Source organism: Kogia breviceps, chromosome 2 (assembly GCF_026419965.1).
Source record: "Kogia breviceps isolate mKogBre1 chromosome 2, mKogBre1 haplotype 1, whole genome shotgun sequence".
Taxonomy (NCBI): domain Eukaryota; kingdom Metazoa; phylum Chordata; class Mammalia; order Artiodactyla; family Physeteridae; genus Kogia; species Kogia breviceps.
Window position 1 is genome coordinate 152,961,153 of NC_081311.1, and position 24,732 is coordinate 152,985,884.

The window sequence follows — 24,732 nt, forward strand, 5'->3', positions numbered from 1 at the left end:
AAGTTATTTAACCTCTCTATGCCTTAGTTTCTTCATCTGTAAAATGAGATAATGGCAAGCCATCTACTTGATAGTTATATTGTGAGGATTATGTGAACTAACAAATAGAAACCACTTAGATAATACCTGGCACATAGTAAGCACATGTTTTCGCTATTAATGCTATTATTTTCCACACTTTATATTTGCTGAAACTATCAGGGTGGTCCTTTCAAAATATAAGTCAGAATATGTTAGGACTCTGATCAAAAGCCTGGGTTGGATTCCCAGCTCATGTAGAGTAAGAGCCAAATTCAGGGCCCTCTAAACTTACTTCGACTTTTACCACCTTCTCCTTCCTTCCTCCACAAAAGCATCATTGGCCACCAAGCTCTTAGTCAAACACCCTGTTTCAGAACACTTACCCTCATTATTCCCTCTAACCAGAAAATTCTTTCCAGGTCCTAGGCAGAAATAAAAATTGACTTAGATGTCACTTTATTTTAAAATGAACAAATAATGTTTAAGCACGCAATATCCAAACTTAGATGGGACTTTGCCAAGCTACCTGAAAGACTCCTGTCCTGTAAGAATGAAATAAGTGAATGGTGAATGAGTCCTGGGTAACATATTTTTAGAGAAGAAAAAGGGTAGGGACGACTCTACTGCTTAAAATAATCAGAAGAAAAATTTGTTTATTTAACCAAAAGTTAGTGAACTTGAAGTCCAATTGGCTTGGGCAAAACAAATGTATTGTTCTGTTCGTATAACTAAGAAGACCCAATGTGAAACAAACTGATCCAAAGACTTAGACATTATCATCAGGTTGGTCTACCTAATCACTTGACTCATTTGGTGTCCACCTTATTGTCTCATACTGCAGATAAACTACAAACATTTCCAAAATTTTTACAATACCAGGAAGTTATCATTAACCTATATATACCAATGGACTTCTCTATCATTGATTTTATATATATACATATATATAAACACACATACATATATAAACACATTCCAATGTTTTATAAATATATAATATATTGGAATGTGTGTATATGTGTATATATATTTATATTTATAAAATATATTGGAATGTATATATATAATGTATTTTATAATGATCTATTATAATATCTTAGAATATATATATATTCCAATTAGCCAAGGGATAGGCACAGTATTGTTTAATCAGATCTGATTCATAAGTCTTCCCCTGAAGAAGGGAAAGGAGAAGCAGTGGCCATATGCTTCAGTTAGCATGCAGAAAATGTAAGAATAGTTTCATAAAAGGATAGTGAGAGATTAGACTGTTCTTTGTAGAGGGAAGAAGGGACCAAAATGACATGTACATTACAACTTGACTGTGATTTATAAGATCTATTTCAATTTTTAAATTATGTGAGCATAAAGTTTTGTGTTCTTGAATGTTCTCAATGGTTTAGTGGCAGTATGGAACCTACTTCAGTACATTTATGAAATATTTTACTGTTCTTCAGACCTTCTTGAATCTCAAAATTGGAAATTTCCTTATAACAGATGCAAAGTCATAATTTAGGTCCACAGCTCTTTGGTAGGAAAAGCAGATATCAATCATTCCTATTTATATTGTTAGTTTAATATGAAGGAGTCTAATAAATTTCTCAAATTTTTGCTTCTTTGGAGGAAAAATTGGAAACTTTAATTAAATATGTAACAACTTGTAGTTTAGTTAACTTTTACTTTTATTCTTAAGCTAGAATGCTTAAACTCTGTTCACCTTTTTTTCTTTTTGTATGTGATATTTCTATGAAAGGTATTAAAAGCTTACTCTATACCCTAATGTAGAGTAAGTGAGTATAGCAGAAGACATCACTATTAGGAGTAAAAAGTGAACACAGAGATTTCAGCATCTTATTTTAAACCATTAGCAGGTCCCTAAGCCTCAACTATATTTTTCTTGTTTATGTTGATTTTGTCCCAAGTTTTCAAATACTAGAACTGGTATCCTATATGCACAGAATTGATAATTTTATAAATATCATTTATTCTAGTACCAATCCATGTATTTTAAATTTGATACATGACAATAAATATTTTTACAAAAGAAAACCTGTCAAGTGTTCCTTAACACTTGCAAATAATCACGTAAGCAATAAAACAAATTTTATTTAAAAGATTAAAAACATAAGTAAACAAGAGTAGCTAATGAATCCTATTATATTTAACTTTAAATTCATCTCTAAGCTCTTGATATCCCCTGGAGGTGGGAGAAGTGATGCAATTTATAGAGTTTAATTTAAAAGAAAGGGTAAAATTCACAAATAAAGAAAACAAATCTTTGAAACTAAACTATACAAATAATTACTTGGCCAATATATGAGACATGTCAGAAAATTAAAAAGAAGCCTTCCATCTATGTCTTACAGAAGATACTAATGTCCTCTAAGACAATATATTTAAAGTTTCTCCACTCCAAAAATAAAGCAGAGGTAATAATACTGTTAAAATTCAAAAAAGTCATTTCTTCAGGGAATTGGAAATACAGAATTATAAACTGACATAAATTGATTTTTCAGAGAAATTTAGATATCACTAGTAGAATGGATATTTAGCTTGTCTCTGGTAAAGTTTCCCACTACTGTTTATTGTTTAAATAGGTCTGTGATGCTAGCTATCTTATAGCCATTAACTTGAGGCTTCACTTCTGAAATATGTTTTTTGGTGTTTCATAAAAAGAGAACCTCATACAATTATATTCTATATTATTGAGGGATACTTTTATACTCTTGACTAGAACCTCACCTGGCACACAGTACATGGTCAATAATATTTTGAATGAATAAATAATGAGAAGTCAACTTGCATCTGCAATGGGATACAAGTTAACCCCCCAAATTGTCAACTGCATAACTTAAATTTATTTAAAGCATATTTCAGGAACATGTTAAATGCTCAAACATATTTAACTAACTTCTTCAAGTTGAAATATATATAGAATGTTTTTTAAAAAAAAAACCTAAGTACTTTAAAAAAAATTCTGAGAAGGCTAACAGATTTGAAAGCAGAGATAAACAGAAATCTGGAAAATTCAGACCATGGAGTTTGCTCATGAGTCAAAGTAGGGTTGAGCTTAGTGCAGAGTGGATGTGAAAGGGTGGACAGGGCATATAATTAAACTGTATGAATAACTATGATTTGAAATAAAATCCAATATAGCACTGGAAGTTCTAGTCAGAGCAATTAGGCAAGAAAAAGAAATAAAAGACATCCAAATAAAAAAGAAAATTGTCTGTTTGCAGATGACAATATCTTATACATAGAAAATCCTAAAGACTCCACTAAAAAACTTAAAATAAATGATTAAAGTTGTAGGATCAAAATCAACATAGAAAAGTCAGTTGCATTTTTATATACTACCGATGGATGATCCCCCCCAAAATTTAAGAGAACAATCTCACTTGCAATAACATTAAAAAGAATAAAACACTTAGGAATAAATTTAACCAAGCAGGTGAAAAATCTATAAACTGAAAACTATACAACATTCGTGAAAAAAAATTGAAGACGTAAATTAATGGAAGTATATTCTGTGTTCATAGAATGTAATACTGTTAAAATGTTCATACTACCCAAAGTCATCTATCAAAATTCCAGTGTTATATTTCACAGAAATAGAAAAAAATCCTAAAATTCATATAGAATTAAAAAACACCCCGAGTTGTCAAAGTAATCTTGTGAAAGAATAAGATAGCTGGAGGCATCACACATCAGTACTCACATATAACCAGTGTGTCTTGTTATCTATCTATTATCAGCCTTTTTCATACTAACTGTTGAGATATTAGGGGTCTCTGGACTCCCTAATTAGGGAAATTAATGTAAATTGGAATATTAGCCCACTTCTAAGGCTATGTTCTAACTGTTAGAATATGCATTGTTAGAAAGCTGCGTATTTAGAGGTTTTATTCTTATAAAAAGATATTTTAGAAAGGCATGGAAAATGAGAAGCATCCAGTATTTTTTTTTGAGGATGGCTACAACTGGAATTTAAGTAAAGATGGGAGTGAAGTAACTATGATATTGAGTCATAAAATTCTTTGGAGAAAAAAATGATGCTGAAATAATGAATAATATAATTAGCCTAGCTTGCTTACATTAATTTAATGTATTTAAAATGCTAATAATACTGAAAGAAAATATCAGCCTTTATTCTAAATTAGTCAATGTAGCTAACATAGACTTTATTATTTGTTAAAATTAAATAAAAAGGAGCATTACATAATGACAAAGGGACCAATTATCTAAGAAAAGGTAATATATATATATATATATATGCAGCTAACAAAGGAGAGTGAAAATACATGAAGCAAAACTAATAAAATTTAATGGAGAATAAACAAATCCACTATTATAAGTGGAAACTTCAACACCCGTCTGTCAGTAATTATCTAGAAAGCAGAAAATCAGTAAGGATATATTTGACATGAATAGCATTCAACTTGATCTAATTGACCTTTGTGGAATACTTCACCCAACAAGAGAATGCACATTCTTCTCCAGTTTATATGGAATAGTTAGCAAAAGATATCACATTTTTGGTTCAAAACACACTTTAATAAATTTAAAATAATAGAAATACTATATATGTTCTCAGACTATAAGGTAATTAAACTGAAATCAAAACCAGGAAGAAAGAAAATTTCTAAATATTTGCAGAAAAAACACTCCCAAATAGCATATGAACCAAAGAAAAAGTCTCAAGAGAAATTTACAAATATTTTGAGGTAAATAAATTTAGACATATAGTTTATCAAAATTAGATGCAGTGAAAGCAATGTTTAGAGGGAAGTTTATAAAGCATATATTAGAATAGAAGAGAAATATTAACTAAGTGTCCTAAGCTTCCATCTTAGGAAACTAGGAGAAAGAAAATTTAAGCAAAAAGGAAGCTGAAGAAAAGAAGTAATTTCAGCAGAAATCAATAAAGTTAAGATTGAGAAAACAATGTTGAATATTAATGAAACCAAAAACTGGTCTTTCAAAAATATTATTAAAACTAAATAACCAAGGCTAACCAAGAAATGGAGAGAAGATACATATTACCATATTTTCTCTTTCTGAAATGAAAGAGGGACATCACTACTGATGCCATGAATATTAGAAGGGAAGGATAATAAAGAAATGCTATGAAAACTATATGCCCACAAATTTGAGCACTTTGATGAAATAAACCAGTAACTTGAAAGACACAAACTACGAAGACTCACGCAGGAGTAGTATATAATCTGAATGGCTCTAACTACTGGAACACTGTATTAATAATTAACAAAATTCTAAAAACATAATGCAGTCCAATGATTTTACTGGTCATTTTCCCAAATATTTAAAGAAATGATGCTAATTATCTACAACCTCTTCCAAAAAATAGAAGCGGAGAGAGCATTTCCTAAATAATTCAATAACACCAGAATTATCTTAATACTAAAACAGAAAAAATACTAGAGGAAAGCTACAGACTTATATATCTTATTACCATCAATGAAATAGTCCCCAAAATAATAGCAAATTGAATCCAACATTACAGGAAAGCTGCAGACCTATATATATCTTATTACCATCAATGAAATATCCCCCCAAAATAATAGCAAATTGAATCCAACAATGTATCAAAGAGTTATACATCACAACCAAGGACAATTAATATCAGATCCTCAGGTATGCAAGGTTGGTTTAACATTTGAAATATCAGTGTATGCCACATCAACAGGATAAATAAAAATATATCATCTCAAATGATGCAGAAAATCATTTGAAAAATATTCAACATCTATTCACGGTAAAAACTCTCAAACTAGGAATACAGGGAAATTTCTTCAACTTTATAAAGGACATTCACAAAATCCTACAACTATCTTCATACTGAATGGTTAGTGTATGATCTGAAATTTATCAGACACCTGTATTTGTCTAAAGGTCCTTCCTATGAATCTTCTTGAAGGTGAAGCACTTTTGCAAAACCAACGGAGCACAACAATAACTCTATAAATGACAGCAAACTTAAATAGTCATGGTTAAACACCCGATCACAATGTAATTGATAAAGAAAATTGGTTACAATAACCAAAATTATGACCGATTATAATCTTAAAGCTTAAAAACCTTAATCTCCGGCAAAAACCAAGAAGCAAATAATTGTGAACTGTTTGTCATATCAGCATTTCCTGATTGGAACTTATGCTTTAATCTTCCTCTCCTAAGAAGACAAAGGTGGGTAAACTTAGACCCGCCCAGCAATTAATGTTCCAATATTTTATCCTATTTGAAATGACCCAGATAGTCAATGAATTCTCTTCATTTAACTTAGTTAATTTCAAGTTACCAAAATCTGGACAGACTATTTTAGACAGACATTCCCAAAACATAATTATTCCTATAGAGTTTACGTGAAAGGTCTTATCTCATTTACATTTACTTAGTTTCTTCATGTCAAGTTATTTTCCCTGCGACAAATTTGCAACAGATATAATAATGTCTAATTTGATTTCTAGTAAACCTAGGTACAACAAAAGTATTATATTTAATATTGATGACACTAAACACATGTCTATATTAATCAAACCAAGGAGCTTAAGTAGCTACAATACCAGATATTGATTCAGTACTAAATATTTCCCAAATCACATTAACCTGAAATTCATTCTTTTATATTTCTGAGAATTCATATAAGCACATAATTTCTTTTACACCAATTAAACAGAGCTCATCCACAAACCAATCTTGACAATGCCATTTGGAGGCAGAGACACCTCATATTTATTATAAATTACACATAGACATGCATATATCTATATAGACACAGAGATCTCAGTTTTCCTACTAAAATTTAAGACCATTTTTTCCTCTTCACTCTCAGGGATTAAAGTTCCTGAGAGCCCAGGTAGATCATTTACATCTTAAAGGCACAAGAAGAGAAATAACAATTCCTTCTAGAAAGCTAACTTCCTCTAAGGGCGTAGGCAAAACCAGTTTTATAATGTCAAAAGATTCCAATTTTGGCCATTTTCAGGAAATATTTTTCTCAGTTTCTAAATAGCAAATTCAGTTTAAACAAATGACAGTAATAGACAATAATACATATCATCCACTCACAGTCACATGCCTCATTTTCAGAGGAACAGGAATCAGCATTCAGGTTAACCTCACCTCAGCTGTTAGCCTCTGTGGCCTTTCTTAATACAAAAAGCAACAACCAGTCCACAGCTGCAACTACTGCCTTATTGTGTAACTTCTTTTCCCCCATTGTAACAGTGGCCAATATTTCTGCAACAGCCTTAGGGGTGTCTATGAGTTCCCCGTTCTCTCTTGGAGGCCCCCATTCATCAAGAACAGCCACCACAGGGCCCCAGATATGAGTGGATGGCCACCCGGGGATTTCTCCCGCACCTTTCAGGATTACTCCCACAACTTTTGGGCCCCACTTTAGTGGACCACCACGCCAGGATTACACCCATAACTTTCACATGTTAGTGGACGGCTCCCACAACTTTCCATTCCCATCCTTATTTCCCGACATCTTGGAGGTCACGGGAGTTTCCTCTGTCTCCTGGCTGCTCTGACAGTTGTTTGGCTGCACCCCGCAGGCCTGCAAGCCCCGTACCTGCCCAGCTTCAAGACCAAAGAAAGAGCCCTGAGTCAGCAACTGAGACATCAATGGTTTAATGGACAGAGGGCGCTTACCTGTCTAAAGTGAGGTTCTGGATCAACACCCCACTCTGTGCAGCAGACGGTGAGCAAGACATGGCGGCAAGCTTAACAGCCCGGGAGGAGTGGGAGGTTAGCAGTTATAAGGGGAATTGAAGTCAGGTTGGCTCATCAGTTACCAGGGAAACTGGCAGAGGCGAAGGCCTCTCACTGCCCATTTGATATGCTATCCAGGTGAAGATGTTCAGATCTAAAGGTTAGAACAATCATTAGTTGGGCCTGGGGCACAATATGTAGGAAGGTCAGTCATGCGTGTGTGAATCCTTTCACAAAATATATGTGTGTTAACTCACAACAATGTATACTTTTTTTTTTTTTGCGGTACACGGGCCTCTCACTGTTGTGGCCTCTCCCGTTGCGGAGTACAGGCTCCCGACACACAGGCTCAGCGGCCATGGCTCACGGGCCCAGCCGCTCCACGGCATGTGGGATCTTCCCAGACCCGGGCACGAACCCTTGTCCCCCGCATCGGCAGGCGGACTCTCAATCACTGCGCCACCAGGGAAGCCCAACAATGTATACTTTAAATATCTAATTTTATATGTCAATTATACCTCAATAAAACTGTTTGGTTTTTTTTTTTTAATTTTATGAACTCTCAGAGGAGAAATTCTTTCCCCACTTTACTAGGCAAATTCAGTCAAGGCTGTAAGACACTGAAAGAAAATTGGCCACATCAGATACACAGGCAACTGAGGTGCTTGCAAAATCTTCTCTGTGCTGCCACATGCTGTGGGCACCAAAAAGGTCACAGTTTTCCAAGAATGAAAAAATCACTTACCACAGACAGAACCATAGGAATTGAAAGAAACTTTGTCAATAGGAATGAGAATAACTAAGCAACAGTTTTTGGAGCCCATCAATAAAATGATGGAAGTCACTGCAGCTGTAATCATGGTTGTGAAATTGAGGACAAGTAGCAATTCACCACTACCACCATATACATCTTGTCACTAGACAAACCCCACTGATCTCAACTTAATTAAGTTTATAGCAATCAGGCCAAATAGGCTTCAAAGTAAATTCAGTTATTAAAAAAATAAAGAAAATTATGTATCTTCTACCCTAATTTTTTAGACTGATATACATTCCCACTCTACAATTAAAAGCTTATTTTTCAGGCTCTGCCCTGCCAATTAATTATAGTAAATGAGTCTTTGGGAGAAAATTTTTAGTCCAAAAATCAGGATTAGTAACCTCTACTCTGATATCCAGGAAGCTGTGTCCTCTACAAGTAAACTGAGGTAATATATAAGCAACCACCTTGTAAATAGGAAAGTGAAATGACAATGCAACTTTAATGTTTTTTAAGTCTATAAATTGTACCTTTTCTTTCAATCATTTGCAATGTATTGGAGACTCTGTATATATGATGTAGAAATAAATTATATGATTTCTGCCCTTAAGCTTTCAATCTACATGGAGACTGACATATTCTCAATAACATTTAATTGACAAAACAAGTTATTATAAGACTAATTTCCAAGGAACTTTTCTTCTGAGGGATGGTAAGTGAATTTAACGGATAAAGTAGGATAGGAGTTGGCTAGGTGACATAAGAATTTGAATATATGGGGTTAGGGAGAAAGAGAGCTTTAGTAATTGGAACTGCACTAGCAAAGACATCAAAGTTGGAGACAAGCATGGTTTATTTCTAGGGCAGCAGGAAACCTGGTGGATCTAGGTGAAATAGGGAACATAAAATCACTTTAAGGAAAACTAATACATTATCCCACATGTAAAAAAAAAAGAGTTTAAAGAATAAGAAACAGGCAGCCATAAAAAGGAATGGAGTACTAATATATGCTACAATGAGGATGAACCTCAAAAATATTATGCTAAGTGAAAGAAGACACAAAAAGTCACATATTACATTATTCCATTCATATGAAATATCTAGAACAGATAAGTCCATAGAGACAGAAGCAGACTTATGGTCAGAAGGGGAAAATGGGGAGCAACTGCTCAATGAGTATGGGGTTTTATTTGGGGGTGATGAAAACCTTTTGGAACTAGATAGAAGTGGTGGTTGCATAACACTCTGAGTGTACTAAACACCACTGAATTGTTCGTGTTAAATGGTTAATTTTATGTTATATGAATTTCCCCTAAAGAAAATGAAAAAGAAAAAAATGAAGGAACAATTTCCAGAGTGGGCTGGTGAGTACTGTTTATAGGAATATATAAATACCCTGTTTATATAAATACCCATTTATATAATACCTGTTTATATAAATACCCTGGTAAGCAGAGTATTTACAGGAACTAAATTCCCTACAAGTACCCTGCCAAAAATATTTGGGAAATATTTTCATAAACTGATGTGTCATATTCAGTGAGTTCTAGTATTCTAGTTGTACACACTAAATACCTTAACCTGTCATCCCATTAGCTTAATTTCAACATATCTTTAAAAAATCTCATATTTACCTAAAAGTACACATCCTCAGAAGTTTCTATTGTCGCAATCATTCTCCTAGAAAACAATGTAAGGTCTCCCTTTTGCCAAATTCAATCACAGTTTATTATTGATCACTTCTCTTTTTATTGCAGTACAGTTGATTTACAGTATTATACTAGTTTCAGGTGTATAAAATAGTGACTCAATAATTTTAAAGATTATAATCCATTTACAGTTATTATAAGACAATGACTATTTCCCTGTGCTGTACAATATATCCTTGTAGCTTGTTTGTTTTATACATAGTAGTTTGTATCTCTTAATCCCCTACCCCTATCTTGCCCCTTCCCCCATTGCTCTCCCCTCTGGTAACAACTAGTTTTCTCTCTATATCTGTGAGTCTATTTCTGTTTTGTATACATATTCATTTGTCTTATTTTTTCAGATTCTACATAGAAGTGATAACATACAGTATTTGTCTTTATCTGACTTATTTAACTTAGCATAATACACTCTAGGAACATCTATGTTGTTGCAAATGGCAGAATTTCATTTTTTATGGCTGAATAATATTCCATTGTAGATAGATAGATAGATAGATAGTTGTATATATTATATCTTCTTTATCCATTCACCTGTTGATGGACACCTAGTTTGCTTACATATCTTGACTTTGGTAAATAATGCTGCTATGAACACTGGGGTACATGTATCTTTTCAAATTAGTGTTTTTTTGTTTTCTTCAGATATATACCCAGGAGTGAAATTTTTGGATCATATGATAGTTCTATTTTTGTTTTGAGAAAACTCCATACTGTTTTCCATGGTGACTGCACCAATTTACATCCCCGTATTATTTATCATTTTTTCACAATAGCTTTTGCAGTTAGTGCATCATTATTTTACTAGTTGACAATTCAAATAATCCCTGGCTAGTTACTCCTCCACTTTTCCCCTGTTACAGAATATCTATTCATTGCAACTACAATAAGTTTACCAAGTAATATATTTATTATCATATATAATATAATTTTATTTCTCAGGTAAAGAAAAAATTACAAAGTAGACTGATTAGTGGACCCAACTTCCTTGTATCTTTCTGATACCTAATTGTAACCTATGGCTTCCATCCTTAAGGTCACCTCACAGTCCAGCTTATCTCAAAGCATCTTGTTCAAGTTTTAAGCAGCTCTAAACAAAAAAGCACATGGAGTCAGAAAAATACAGACACTACTCATTTGAGTCAGCTCTCTTTAGGAAATTTTCCACAAAATCTCAGAGAATACATCTACTTCTATCTCATTGGTCACAACTAATTGTGAGAGATTCAAGGGAATAAAATCTTTTAATCAGACAATCACTGCCCTGAATAAAATTGGAGTTTTTGTCATTAAATTGAAAGACAAATGTCTATCAGGCAGGTAGTCAGCAATCTCTTCCTTTTGCATATTAAATGGTATATACATATTAAATATATTAGTTTACATTATGTATTTTATGTTATATATTATGCCTTATGTGTCCATGTGAACTATACCAGGTATTAATATTATATCACAAATTATAATTTTATTCATTAAACAAGTATTTGTTGGCTACCTACTGAGTTTTGTCCCAGACTAAGCACTGAAAAGCAAAAATCAGACTCAGTTCCTATTCTTAGGGAACAGTCAAGTGAGGGAAACATTCTTTAATCCAATAAACTTACAAATAAGTATTCAAATATAAACTGATGAATAAGAAATCTGACTTAAAATGAGGAGAGAATCATCTGAATATTCACTGTGAAATTGGCACTTGAGCTGAGATCTGAAGGACGATAGATGTTAAGTGTTGGGAATGTTTCTAGATAGAACACAGTGAGCACAAACCCTGTGGAGAGAGGGAGAAACAATATGACTGGTGAGATTGGAGTAAAAGGGCTAAGGGCAGCAAGGTAAAGGAGGCTGGATGGTAGATCATAACCGACCCTAAAAGACCTTTTCAGCAATGTTAAGGGATTAAACAATTATCTTATAGGCACTGAGTGTCACCACTCCCTGCTTCATACTTTATCGTTATTTTTATAATTCCATACACAGAGTGATATTCTTGTCTCTACATCCACTGCACTTCTTGCTCTATACATCCTCTGCAGACCTCATCTGCCTAAATCACAAACATCCTTTGATGCAGCATACGGAGAAACTTTATGGTGCCTTTCCTAACATCAACTGCATACCCTCAGTCATGGTTACAAAAATATTTTATCACACACTGTACATACTTCTACCTTGCTTTTTTCCTCCTTATTTTGTATTTTCTGTTTTTATAATTGCCTCCTCCACTAGACTTGGAGCTCCCTGAAGCCAGGAAGGTGACTTACTCAAGTTTATTTTCCTAACACCCAGAAAAAGACTTGGCACAGATAATGACTCTATAAACAGGTGGTGAATGAATGAATATTAGTCATATTGATTTTCTGTAAATCTAGTTTTAACATATTACATTACTGTACCAATCTGTCGGTGACTTCTAAATTTCTTAGGAGAAAAATGGTATAAAATTGTACTTTTAAACTTTTAAGTGCAGTATCCTGGCTTACGAACACCATTAGTATAGTTTGATGAAAGTGTTTTGACACAACTACTGAATCTCTTTAGCACTAGTGAAGGCAAATTATCTTAGAAGCTGAACTATTAGGAATTTCTGCTGAAGATGCTTTCTAATAATAAACAATTTCTTTATTAATCCTCTTATTTATTAAAAGCTACTTGCCCCTCAGACTATCTGAAGTGGAGGAATTGTTCTTATCTGCAGTGTATGTGTGCTGTAAAACCATATTCGTTGAAAATTAAGATGATGGCAAGTAAAACACTATTATTTGGGGTTATGGTCAATATGTTCACTTGGAAGGAATTCAAATATATACATTTTGCTATAATTTCTATCTGCTCACAATAGTATTTAAAAGGGTTCTGGACCCGATTCCACTATTGGGGGGGAGTCCCCCACACCACCCAGCAGGTCTTCATGACACCACCTTCATGTCTACAATATAACTCAATTCTTACACTATCTACCCAGAGATAGCATCAGATTCCACAGGTTAAGGGTTCAGTTCTATAAGACCATCTCCCCACCTACTTCAGACGCCAGTCACAAGCCAAGGTTGTTACCTGTGCTTCTGACCCACTGACTACAGGCTAAAAGTTCACATGATTCCTGGACTTTAAACTTCAGTCATTGGGCTGGCCGAATTGCTATCCATACTTCTGATTGACTGACTTCCTCCTCAGGTTCAATTAATTTTCTAGAGCTCACAAAACTCAGAGAAACATTTTACTTACTAGATCACTGGTGTATTATAAAAGGATAGAACTCAGGAATAGCCAGATAGAAGAGATGCACAGGGTGAGGAGCTGCTGTGCTCTCTCCAGGTGCACTGCTTTCTCCACCAGTTCACCAACCCAAAAGCTCTCTAGATCCAAAACAAAGGTTTTGGATTTTTAAAAAATATTTATTTATTTATTTGGTTGTGCCGGGTCTTAGTTGAGGCACGCAGAATCTTCGTTGCAGCATGCGGGATCTAGTTCCCTGACCAGTGTTTGAACGCAGGCCCCCTGCATTGGGAGCGCGATGTCTTAGTCACTGGACCTCCAGGGAAGTCCCTGTTTTGGATTTTTACTCAGGCTTCATCACAAGGGCACACTTGATTAAATCATTGAATTCTACCACCACGCCCTTTCCCCTCTCTGAGGTCAGGGTGAGACTGAAGTTCCAACTCTCTAAACATACCGTTGGTAACCAGCCCCCAGGCTTAGGTGTTTTCCAAAAGTTACCTCATTAACATAACAAAAGAATTTAAAATCACTCTCAACACTTCGGAATTTCCAGTGGATTTCAGGGCTGTGAGTGAGACACCATGGATGAAGACCAAATATACATAAGAAATATAATTTGGTCATCTGAATAATCTTATATATGTGTATATATATATATATAATATACATATATATATAATAAATAAAAATATCACATATTAAAGTCTCACCCTAAACATTCTTTTTACCATCACTATGAAGGATGGGGTGCCTCTGAGAAGAGTAGCACTGGTATATAGCTCTGCTCCCTTCACTCCCACAACCTGAAGAACTCTGTATTTACCTTCTTCTGAAGTACTCAAGCTATTCCTTCCTCCAATTCTTTTCACTTTCTCTTAAGTTCCAGGATTGTTTTGCAGAATTGTGCTGCTAAGATACCTTGATCCTGTGACTCTGAAGACTGAAGTAGTTTCACAGGTTAAGCCAGTAAAGTTATATATCAATAAATTCATGAAGAGGACAGGTGGTCTAGAACAGAGAAGGGGGCAGGAGGAGAATGAACAGTAACTTTTATCAGGAGACATTCTCATTTACATTAACCAAATTTATCTTCTCTGCAACCCTAAAGAATAAGAGAAACAAGTATTATTATCTCCAGTTTATTTATTTGGAAAATGGGGATTTAATAATGCCAATCTTATATGGTTGTGCGTTTAAATGATACAAGCATGTAAATTGTTTAGAGGATTTCCCAAAAGATAGTAAGTGCTTAATATATGTTAGCTATTATTATTATATTTCCCATTCTAAGGAAATATCTTAAGGCTAAAAGATGTTTAGTAATTTGTCTAAAGTAATAGAGGTTAAAGCCAGGATTCAAATTAATGCCTTCTGGCTCCAAACGTGTTATCTGCAGTTGTGTTTCTTAAAAGAGATTGCCTTTTCTTAAAAAGGCTTTTGAAGTCACCTGCCTTTAAAATCAAATTCACTAATGATTTTAATGGGCAGAACTGCTCATGAGTTGGGGGAGGGTGGCTGACAACATGTGTGTCTGATCAGGGCAATGCAGAGAAGATTGACTCTAAGAGGAATAGATTTCAGCAATCAAGGTTACTTGGAATGAAAATAATTTAGTTTGGATTGCATTTCAATACTTAAAATACCAGAATTTTACTTTAATTAAAGCATCAGTTTAGCTATAAACTATGGTATTATATTTCTCCAAAAACAGGACAGCCTTTTTGACAAAATATAGATAGCATGATTCATTAAATTCCAGTGATAGAGAGTTAGGATAAAATATAGTTATCTCTGTTAGAGAGACAGGAATGAGCATGATGTTAACAGGATGTAATAAAGAATAGATAAAGTCTTATAAAGCTCTGTCTGAATTAGAACTTATTTTTAGCTCATAAGCTGTGACTGCATTGTTATATGGAAAAAAAAGGTGTGCTTATACTCTTTATTAAAAAAAAAATGATCCCAATATAGTTGTACATTTTAATGTGCCTGATGGTAAAGCACTCATTTAAAAGCAAACTGGTAATCCTTTTATTTCTATAGCAAATATAAAAATGAAAGAGGGGTGAGTTTTGGCAACAGCTAAATGAGAAATTGTTCAGTTAACTCTTATTATCGTGTCTTAGACACTCAATATCAGAAAAGATGCAGTTCTTGGATAAGAGATGTCAGAGTATGTGGTGGGACTAATGAATGAGTACCTTCCATTCAGATGAGGACTACATTACTCAGCATTACTACAGGGTATGAAGTTTCTCTCTGTGCAACATTTAAAAGTGGGCTTTGAGAAAAATTCCTACTGATATTAGTATTATAATAATTGCCATGCAAACTGCTGCTAATAATGTGAACATACAGAGAATTTATAAAAATATTCAATGGCTTCCCTGGTGGCACAGTGGTTGAGAATCCACCTGCTGATGCAGGGGACACGGGTTCGTGCCCCGGTCCAGGAAGATCCCACATGCCGCGGAGCGGCTGGGCCCGTGAGCCATGGCCGCTGAGCCTACGCGTCCGGAGCCTGTGCTCCGCAACTGGAGAGGCCACAACAGCGAGAGGCCCGCGTACCACCAAAAAAAAAAAGTTCAAGAGTTTTCTGTTCTTCTCTTTAATAAATAAGAAGTTATGTACTTGGAGAAAATCCCTTACAATACTATGTTTAATGCATTCTAATGTAGAATTTATTAAATGTAAATATATCAATATAATAAAATTCAAAAATTAATTTTTATAAATATGAACTTTAAACATTTAGCTCATCTTAAGTCATTTACAATTCAATTTGATATTATATATGACTATTTTGAATGGGTTTATAAAGATTCTTAGGTTTATAAAGACATTTATTTTGATACTTTTGGTTTGTTGTGATCCTATAAAAGCAACAAGAAAAAGACAACCCGCCTCAGAGCAGTCAGTTTTATAGGACATGGATTATCAAGTCAATGAATTTTGGTCAGGGTCTGGGACTCATTGCTTCTCTCAGGAGATTAAGTTTTTTAAAATAGCATTTGTAATTAGGCTTAGACTTTGCTTAATTTTTCAAAGTTATAGTTGCTAAGTCAGAGACTTTTTAATCCCCCATGACTTTCACATATGTTTTATGATACGGAAACACTTTATCGACTCCTTAAATCATGAATTCTTTTTGACCAGATAGGTCAGTATTGTATCACCCACAGTGCTGTCATAATGATCCTTTCATTTTGTTTTGTTAGTATTACTAAAAATTGTGTATGCCTAATTTGAATTTTATTACAGTTTGAGGAGCCATATAAAGAATCATCTTCCAGATGATAAGGGTTTTATTCCTTGTGGTCAGGTCTTGTTTTAGGGTATTTGGATAAATCATTGTTTAAAATGTTGCCTTGAATGCTCCTTCTATCTGTGGTTTCACAACAATGCCAATTAGCTATTTGACTCCCAGCTAGGTTATAAAGTATGATTATTGTTCTTTCTATTCTTCGTAGTGATTTCTACTTTTTTATTTGTTTGTTTCATGAGGCTATTTGGCTAACTCAGTATTCCCTGTGTTTACTACTTTCTCTGCTTCAAAAAATGATTTATTTAGGGGAAGAATAATAGTAAAGTTTGTAAGATATATTAGTGTATTTTAAGATTGGTAATGGGCAATATGCAACTGTGTTTCCAAGAAATAGACTGAGGTAGAGATTTGAGTTCAGGAATTCACTGGGAAGTGATCTCAATATCAATACATGTGAGGAGGAGTTACAAATAGGACTGGGCAAAGAGAGAAGTTGGGGTGCAAAGTAATCACAACAAAGTCCTCAGCCAATCCCACGGGGAGTGTTGAGGCTTTGATGGTTCAGTGTTATACTGAAATGGGGCCCCACATCCACTAGCCATTGAAGGTAAACAGACCCTAGGATTAGATATAAGCATAGACAAAATGGATTTCTTCAACAAAGGTTAATTAACAGAAAAGGACTTAGCTGAGAGGTGCAGGCAACTGACACTCCCGGGGGGAATATATTCTTGAGTCCTGAAAACTGATTTATGTTTAATAATGTAATATAAGATGCATTCATTAAGTAATTGTGAAAAGAAAGGGTTTAATCTTTTGTCTTGTTTTGTACAGCAACAATTTAAATTTATTTTTAAAATAATAAAGATGATGGGGGTTTCATTAAAGATGATGATCTGAGTACATCTTACTGAGATCTATCAACTCTCAGGGGGAGCAATTTAGCCACTAGATCAAAGATGGCTGGTCATCTTGTAAGGAACTTTGGAAATTTGAAATTTGGACCATACCTTCCTCCTTCTTGAAGCTGCAACTACAGATAGTTTTTTTGGTGGAGAGGGGTTGAGGAGATAATAGATAACCTGAGAGCTTAGAGGACTCTCATATCTCCAAGGGTACTTGGAGCTAGGATCTCTGGTTGCATTGCTGCCCAGAAATCATCTTAAAGTAGATGTATTATGGTGTGATTTAGCTGACTAGTAAGAGTTCTCCATGCACAGGGAGGTGAACTGCTCTGTTTTGCTTGCTGTTTATCACTGTAACAGACTGAAAAACAATTATTCTAAAGCTGGATTATGTTGATAGACAAGGAGTTAAAATCAGTAATATAGCAAGAATACAATGTAGTGATAAAACAAGTTAATGGAAAATCACATTAGAGATATAAGAGGAATATTCATAGAAGAGAGAACAAAAGTAAGCTTTGCAAACAAATTCCAAAACACTGGATGTCAAGGAACCCATTTCCTTCACATTAGAATTCAGGGAAAATGAAAAATAAAGCACTAATGATATGCTATATTTTCCCATATTAGATTAGGAAAAAAAATCAAAAACCTCTAACATGGAGGAGCACAGAGAACATGCAGCTACCATTTCTGCCTACGATGCCATGCAAACTCTTTCATAAAAGTGCTTATAATGTTACTTTATAAACCTCATTATTTCATAAGTCCACTAATATTCAAAAATTTATGTATATATCTATGATAACCTGACAAAATAACTGATATAATATATTTCATTTGCCTTATAATATGGATTACTGAGGTTCTTGAATTGATCCTACATTATATTACATCATTGGTAAGCATATTGTGATGTCCTTATTTGACAAATGAGGCTTAATTTACTATCAGTTGAAGTAACCAGTGACTGAAAAACAGGGATAGAATTTTCTGTTAGGTGTTATATTTATTCTGTTATTAAAATGTATATCATAAAATATTTCATAAAGTCAATCTAAAAATATTCATATTAATGTCAATGATTACATTTTGGAAAATATTTTAGTAAGTATCAGTAAATGATTTGATAAAGTATGGATCATTTATCAATTTTTCTCATCTTTATACATCCAACCATTTCACACAAGAATTTTGTTCAGATATTTTGACAATGTTCTATTTTTATTTTTGTTAAGACTACTGATGTTGTCAAGTTTGTTCATTTTCCTAAAATGGATAAATTTTAGCAGTAGTGAGCAGTTGGTGATTTAAGTCAAGAACACTGAGGTTTTTTTATCAGATTCAGAATATTTAATTTCCCATCCATCTGATAATAATTTTGCATTTAAAAAATAACACAAAACTATGTCAATTTGAAATAGCCACCCACACACCTTATGGAGTTAAAGTATTGTGTGTGTGGGATTTAAATCATGAGTATGTTCTGTAAGCATTATCTGAAAAGCATATTTTTCTAAAAAAAATTATAATAATGACAGTTGTTTGAACCAAATGATCTGATATTTTAACTTCAGGAATTGCTCAGTAGTCTCTGGATCTTGGTTTATAGTGTTAACTAGAGAATTTGGATTTCAAGGACATAAAGTCTCATGGTAGTAAAATATAGTAACACAAAATTTTAGAATGAAGAGGGAACAGAAAGCTAACATTAAAAGCTATCACTTTTTTAACATTGTACTGAGGATTTTTTTTAGTTGCATATTTTTGTTGTAGATGGAAAGGTTATGTTCGCTACCAATTTAAACAGTACTTTACTAGCATATGGACACAATCTGAGCTATAGGGTAAACATTTTCAGGATGCCTCAGAGAGCTAACTTTAATATCTGAACAGATTCGGCACCATACAAATGGGATATGAAGCATGATTCACAATTTCACATAACTCATTGACACTAAAAATAAATTCTGGAATTCCTTTCCCTCTTGCCATCCATTAAATGGGTAAAATTGTTTACTGCACATACATGAGCCACTTGGTGCAATTTTCAGGATAATTCTATTCAAAAGCCCTTGAGTACTATCTGTTCCTTTTATATGTAGTTTAAAAGTAAAGGCAAGGGAGTAGTATTTTTATAAACATGTTCTATATATTTCTCTTTAGGATAATTTTCATGCATAAAATAATACTATAAGATATAGAAAAAAGCAAGGATTTCATTAACTAAAGATGAATGTGTAAAAGTAACAGTAACAGCAAAAATGTTATAGTCATTTAATTCTCCAGATTTACACTCTAGCAACTAAAGAAGATTTATAATTATTAAAATATATTGATTACAATCTTTAGACATTTGGAAATGTATTATTTAAGTCACTGTTTGGGGAACTTAACATCCCTTTTGTCTTATAAAAAATTAAATGGATTAAAACAGAAATATGGTTTTTTATTTTAATATTATTAAACTCCACGAAGTAGATCTTAGTTTATTCCTCAGTCAGTGACTATTGTTTCAACTATTTAAAAATATTAGGCAATACTATTAGGCAATAAGTTTTCTTTTAAAGGCAACCATTGAACTATTATAGGACAAATTTTTCATTGGTATTTTCTAGGTCCCTTATACTGTATATGTTATATGACGTCACCCACATGCAGATCTTCAGATATATCATTGTGGATACATGGCATATACATGAGGAATGCTCAAATAATCAAGGGAGAGAAAATGATAAAAGATAATTACACAGTAATTAAATGTTTAAAGAGTACTAAAAAAGTAAAAATTCAGGTTCTACTTATAAAGAGTTGTTTTAATATAATGAAATACCCACCATCAATAATCATGGTTAAGGAGTCTTGAGAGGTCATGTTAGAGCCAACACTATTAATTATCGGTAACTTTAAAAATATATTTTTGTTTGTATGTGTGTTTGTTTCACTATAAATTTGACATTTTATTCTTTACTTGATCTATTTAAATAAGTCATTAAATTGACTTTGGTTTCCTGGTTTATTAAGGCTTAGTTCTTGAGTTGAAGGAAATTACTTAATTGTGCCAGCTGTAAAATATCATCAACATATCAGTCCATTAATAGAAAAAAACACATCTGTATATTTATCCAATTGTTTGTTACTCTTGTAGAATCATTTTGTTATAGGAAAACACATAGTAAATGTTTGATGAATGCTCTGCCTTGAAAGAACAGGTATAGGTAGCTTCAGATGCTGGATTGTCTACTGTTGAACCACAGATAATATTCAATTCAGCTAACATTTGTTAAGCAGTTACCATGTGACAAGACATTATGTAGAGATTATATGAGAAACATGAAGAAGATGTGGTTTTGTATACTTCACAAACATTGCAGGCCACATGAACATGTAAACAATTATTTAAATTACTTTGTTAGAAGTGGAATCTATATGGGAGGCTCTCCACTTGCAGTTAAGCCTAGTATCCCAGAGTTCAAATCCAAGCCCTACCACTTACTGGCTGTATGACATTAGCAGAGTCATTTATAATATCACAACATCAGTCTTATTCTATGTAGAATAGGGATAATAAAAATTTTCTCATAGAGATGTTGTGAGAACTAAATTAGACACTCACATGTTAAGTTTTAAGCTCAATGACTGACATACTCGGGGATACTGTGATGCTTAATTTCCAAACATTTGAGGATTATCTAATCATCTTTACATTATTGATTTCTTGTTTTCTGTTATTATAATTCATTTAAATCCATTGAGCAAATTAAGTTTATATTATGGAAGTTCTTTGAAATTGAAAACCATGTGTGTTCTGCAGTTGTTTTCCCAACGACTACACACACACACACTCACAAAAACACATGTATATATATTTAATTAACTCAAGGTAGTTAACTGTGTTCTTCAAATCTATATTATTTATTTTTCTGCTCTTTCAAGCACTGAACAATTTGTATTAAACACTTTAACTATGATTTTGTGTCTATTTTGCCCTTTGGTTCTGTCAATTTTTATTGTTTTTCATATTTTGAAGATATGTTAGTAGGTACATCAAATTTTACTGGTGCAAAGGTAAACATTGTCCAGTTTAACATCCACATACCAGGGGGCCAAGTATTATATTGAATTACTCATAAGAAGACTATATCACATCATAGTTTATATTAACCTACTTTGATATCCAAGATGCACTCACTTTTACCATTAACAAGCGGGGGAATAAAAGAGAAATTTAGCATGTATTGTCACTTCTGTGCCTTTCAAAATTTTAAATGTAGTGCTATTCTCTGTTATTCCCTGAGGGATATTGCACTGTTTATTGGTATCTTATGTGGCAAAGAGGAGAAACTCAATTTTCTTCCACTTTGCTGTTCTTACCATAATAGCTTTCTCTCTATGTGTCAGAGTCAAAGTAAAGATTCAATTTCTTATGATAGCTATTGTAACTAGACATTCAGAAATTGGGGAAATGTCTTGCTCCCATTGTCTCCCTAAGTCATGCTGAAATCCAATCCTAGTTAAAGGCCAGGAACAGTGAGGTGTAGAAATGTGAAATACAAGAAAAAACTGGCTTTCCCATTTGAGTAACTGTCTTAGGAGAGTGGGATGAACCATCACCTTGTCATTTAATGGAAGAGGAGTTGCTTTCACAGAAATGAGAAGAGGCTATATCTTTGGCAAGCACACATCCTCTGAAAACTATACATTCCTGATAAATATACCAAATTGTACCTAAGAGACATAGAACTGTGAATTTAACTGATATAGTGCTGAATATCTTTGAATGGAGAAAAATTAAAGAGATTCTCAGATTAGGATACTTTCTCTCATTCAAGTATGAGTTTCTTCAAGGAAGACATGATACTGTTCATTCTTATTTTCAGTGCTTAATATAGAATACTACATGGAATACTAAATATTTATGAAAAGAATAAATGAATGTTATGGCTCAAACATTTTTGTCAGACACCATTTTATTTTCTTTTTAACAAGTATAACATAGTTTCCAAGTGAAAACGGGTTTCAGGTTCTAAACAAATATTTTAAAATAGACATTTAAACACAGGCCATGAAAAATGTTGGGAAGAATGCATAATTTAGACTTTGAGGATTTTAATTAAAAACCCAATTATTACCTGATGAATGCTATAAATTCCAGTCTGGAAAAATGCATTCTAATTGTCTATACATATTTGAGTTATTTTTAAAATATAGATTAAAAATACATTTTTAATTCATAATAACTTTCAATTTTAAATTTATTATATCCAGAAATTACAATATACATAATTAATTTTAAATTTTACACCAGCAATCTTTTAATGAAATTGAGATATATTAGTAAAGTCTATTAGGCGATTTGCATATACCCTCCTAGACATATTAAAATATAAGTGTTGGAGTTTCCTTTTCTTCTATCTAAAATTCTCCCCTTGAGTTCTAGCTTGAAAAGAATGCGTCTGAAGCTATCGGCAAACTACTTTTGTCAGAGAGATATCAGGAAAAAAAGTTATTGTAGCAGGATGAAAATCACTAGGCAAGAAATAATTGTTCCTGAAAAGCATTTTCTTTTCTTTGGCTCATACATAGTAATTTGAATGCCATACCAGAATTGTTTTGAATGGAATGCCTCCATACATTAGCTTATGGCAAAGACAATATTTGACAACGTGATTCTCCACACAGATAAAATAGATGTTACCTCTATTTCCTATAGCCAGATCATCAGCACTAAATTTGTTTACCTCAAAAATTTGGTTCAGAGTGCATTTTAAGGTTCTACTAATTTTTCTTTACCTGGAAAGACATTTAAAAAAATCTAGAAAACCAATTACCCCAAAATAGTTGCATGTGTTCATCTATAGATCAAGTAATCTATGAACCAACTCAGGAGACAGAGATTTAAAAGCTGAGTTGGGTTCAAAGATCTGTAACAACACACTAAAACATTAATTTTCTTGGAAAACATTAATTTTCTAATGTTTTTGGAACTTTAATAACATAATTTTTAGGTTCTACAAAATTTATACTACTTTTATTTTTCTTGTTGACAAAAGGTTTTGAATTCACACTCATTTAATTTATTGTTTGCATAATACATTTATAAATTTTTTTTAAAAAAATTAGTGCTATTAAAGGCAATATAGAATTAATCTTATTCAGTGTTCTCCTTCTACAGATGAGAAATCTAAGATCCAGTCAGTTTTCAGGACTTGACAAAATAAGATCTGGTAGGGCCAAGGATTAAACTATGGTTTCTTGATTTTAGGAAGCATGTCTGGATTCTTTAGGCACCAAGTTAAAGATCACAGAATTTAGAAATTATTCCCTGATTCCATGAACTACGCTATGTGCTATAGCTGTGTGATCTTCACACATAGATGTATCTACTACTCTCAAAGTCATTGCTTAATTATTCATTTTTAATCACAATTTTATAAACTTGTAGAGCTGAAACTATGACTACTTTATATATAATCTTATTTGGAGTGCCATAAACCCATTCACAAAATAGGAGTTTGGTAAATATCTTTTAAATGAATACATTCAAGACGCAATGAAAAATATCCTATAAGTTCTCATTTATAATTACACAAAAAATGTGAAACAAGTAAAATACCTTTCAACTGGAGAATGTCTAAACAAACTGTGGTATACCCATGTAATTAATACTACTCTACAATAAAATGGAAAGAACTAATATACACAAAAATATGAATGAAGCACAAATGCTTTAATGTAAGTAAAATAGTCCAGATATAAAAGGTGACATATTGTATGATGTCTTTTTTAACATTTCTTGAAAAGACAAAATTATAAGAACAGAAAACAAATCAGTGGTTTTTACAGGCTGGTAGTGGAGGTGGTGGTTGATTAAGGAAGAGCAAGGGGAAATTTGGGGATGTGACAATTTTATATCTTGATTGTGGTGGTGATTACACTACTTTATTCATTTCTCAAATGTTGTAGAACTGTACAGACACAAAAAAGAGTGAATATACTCTATAAGCATTATAACTCAGTTAAAGAATTTTAAAACAAAGAAAATATCTTTGTTATTTTACAATGTTTATCTTAGAGGTCATAGTAAGAAGTTTATTTAAGAATTACACTGATTAT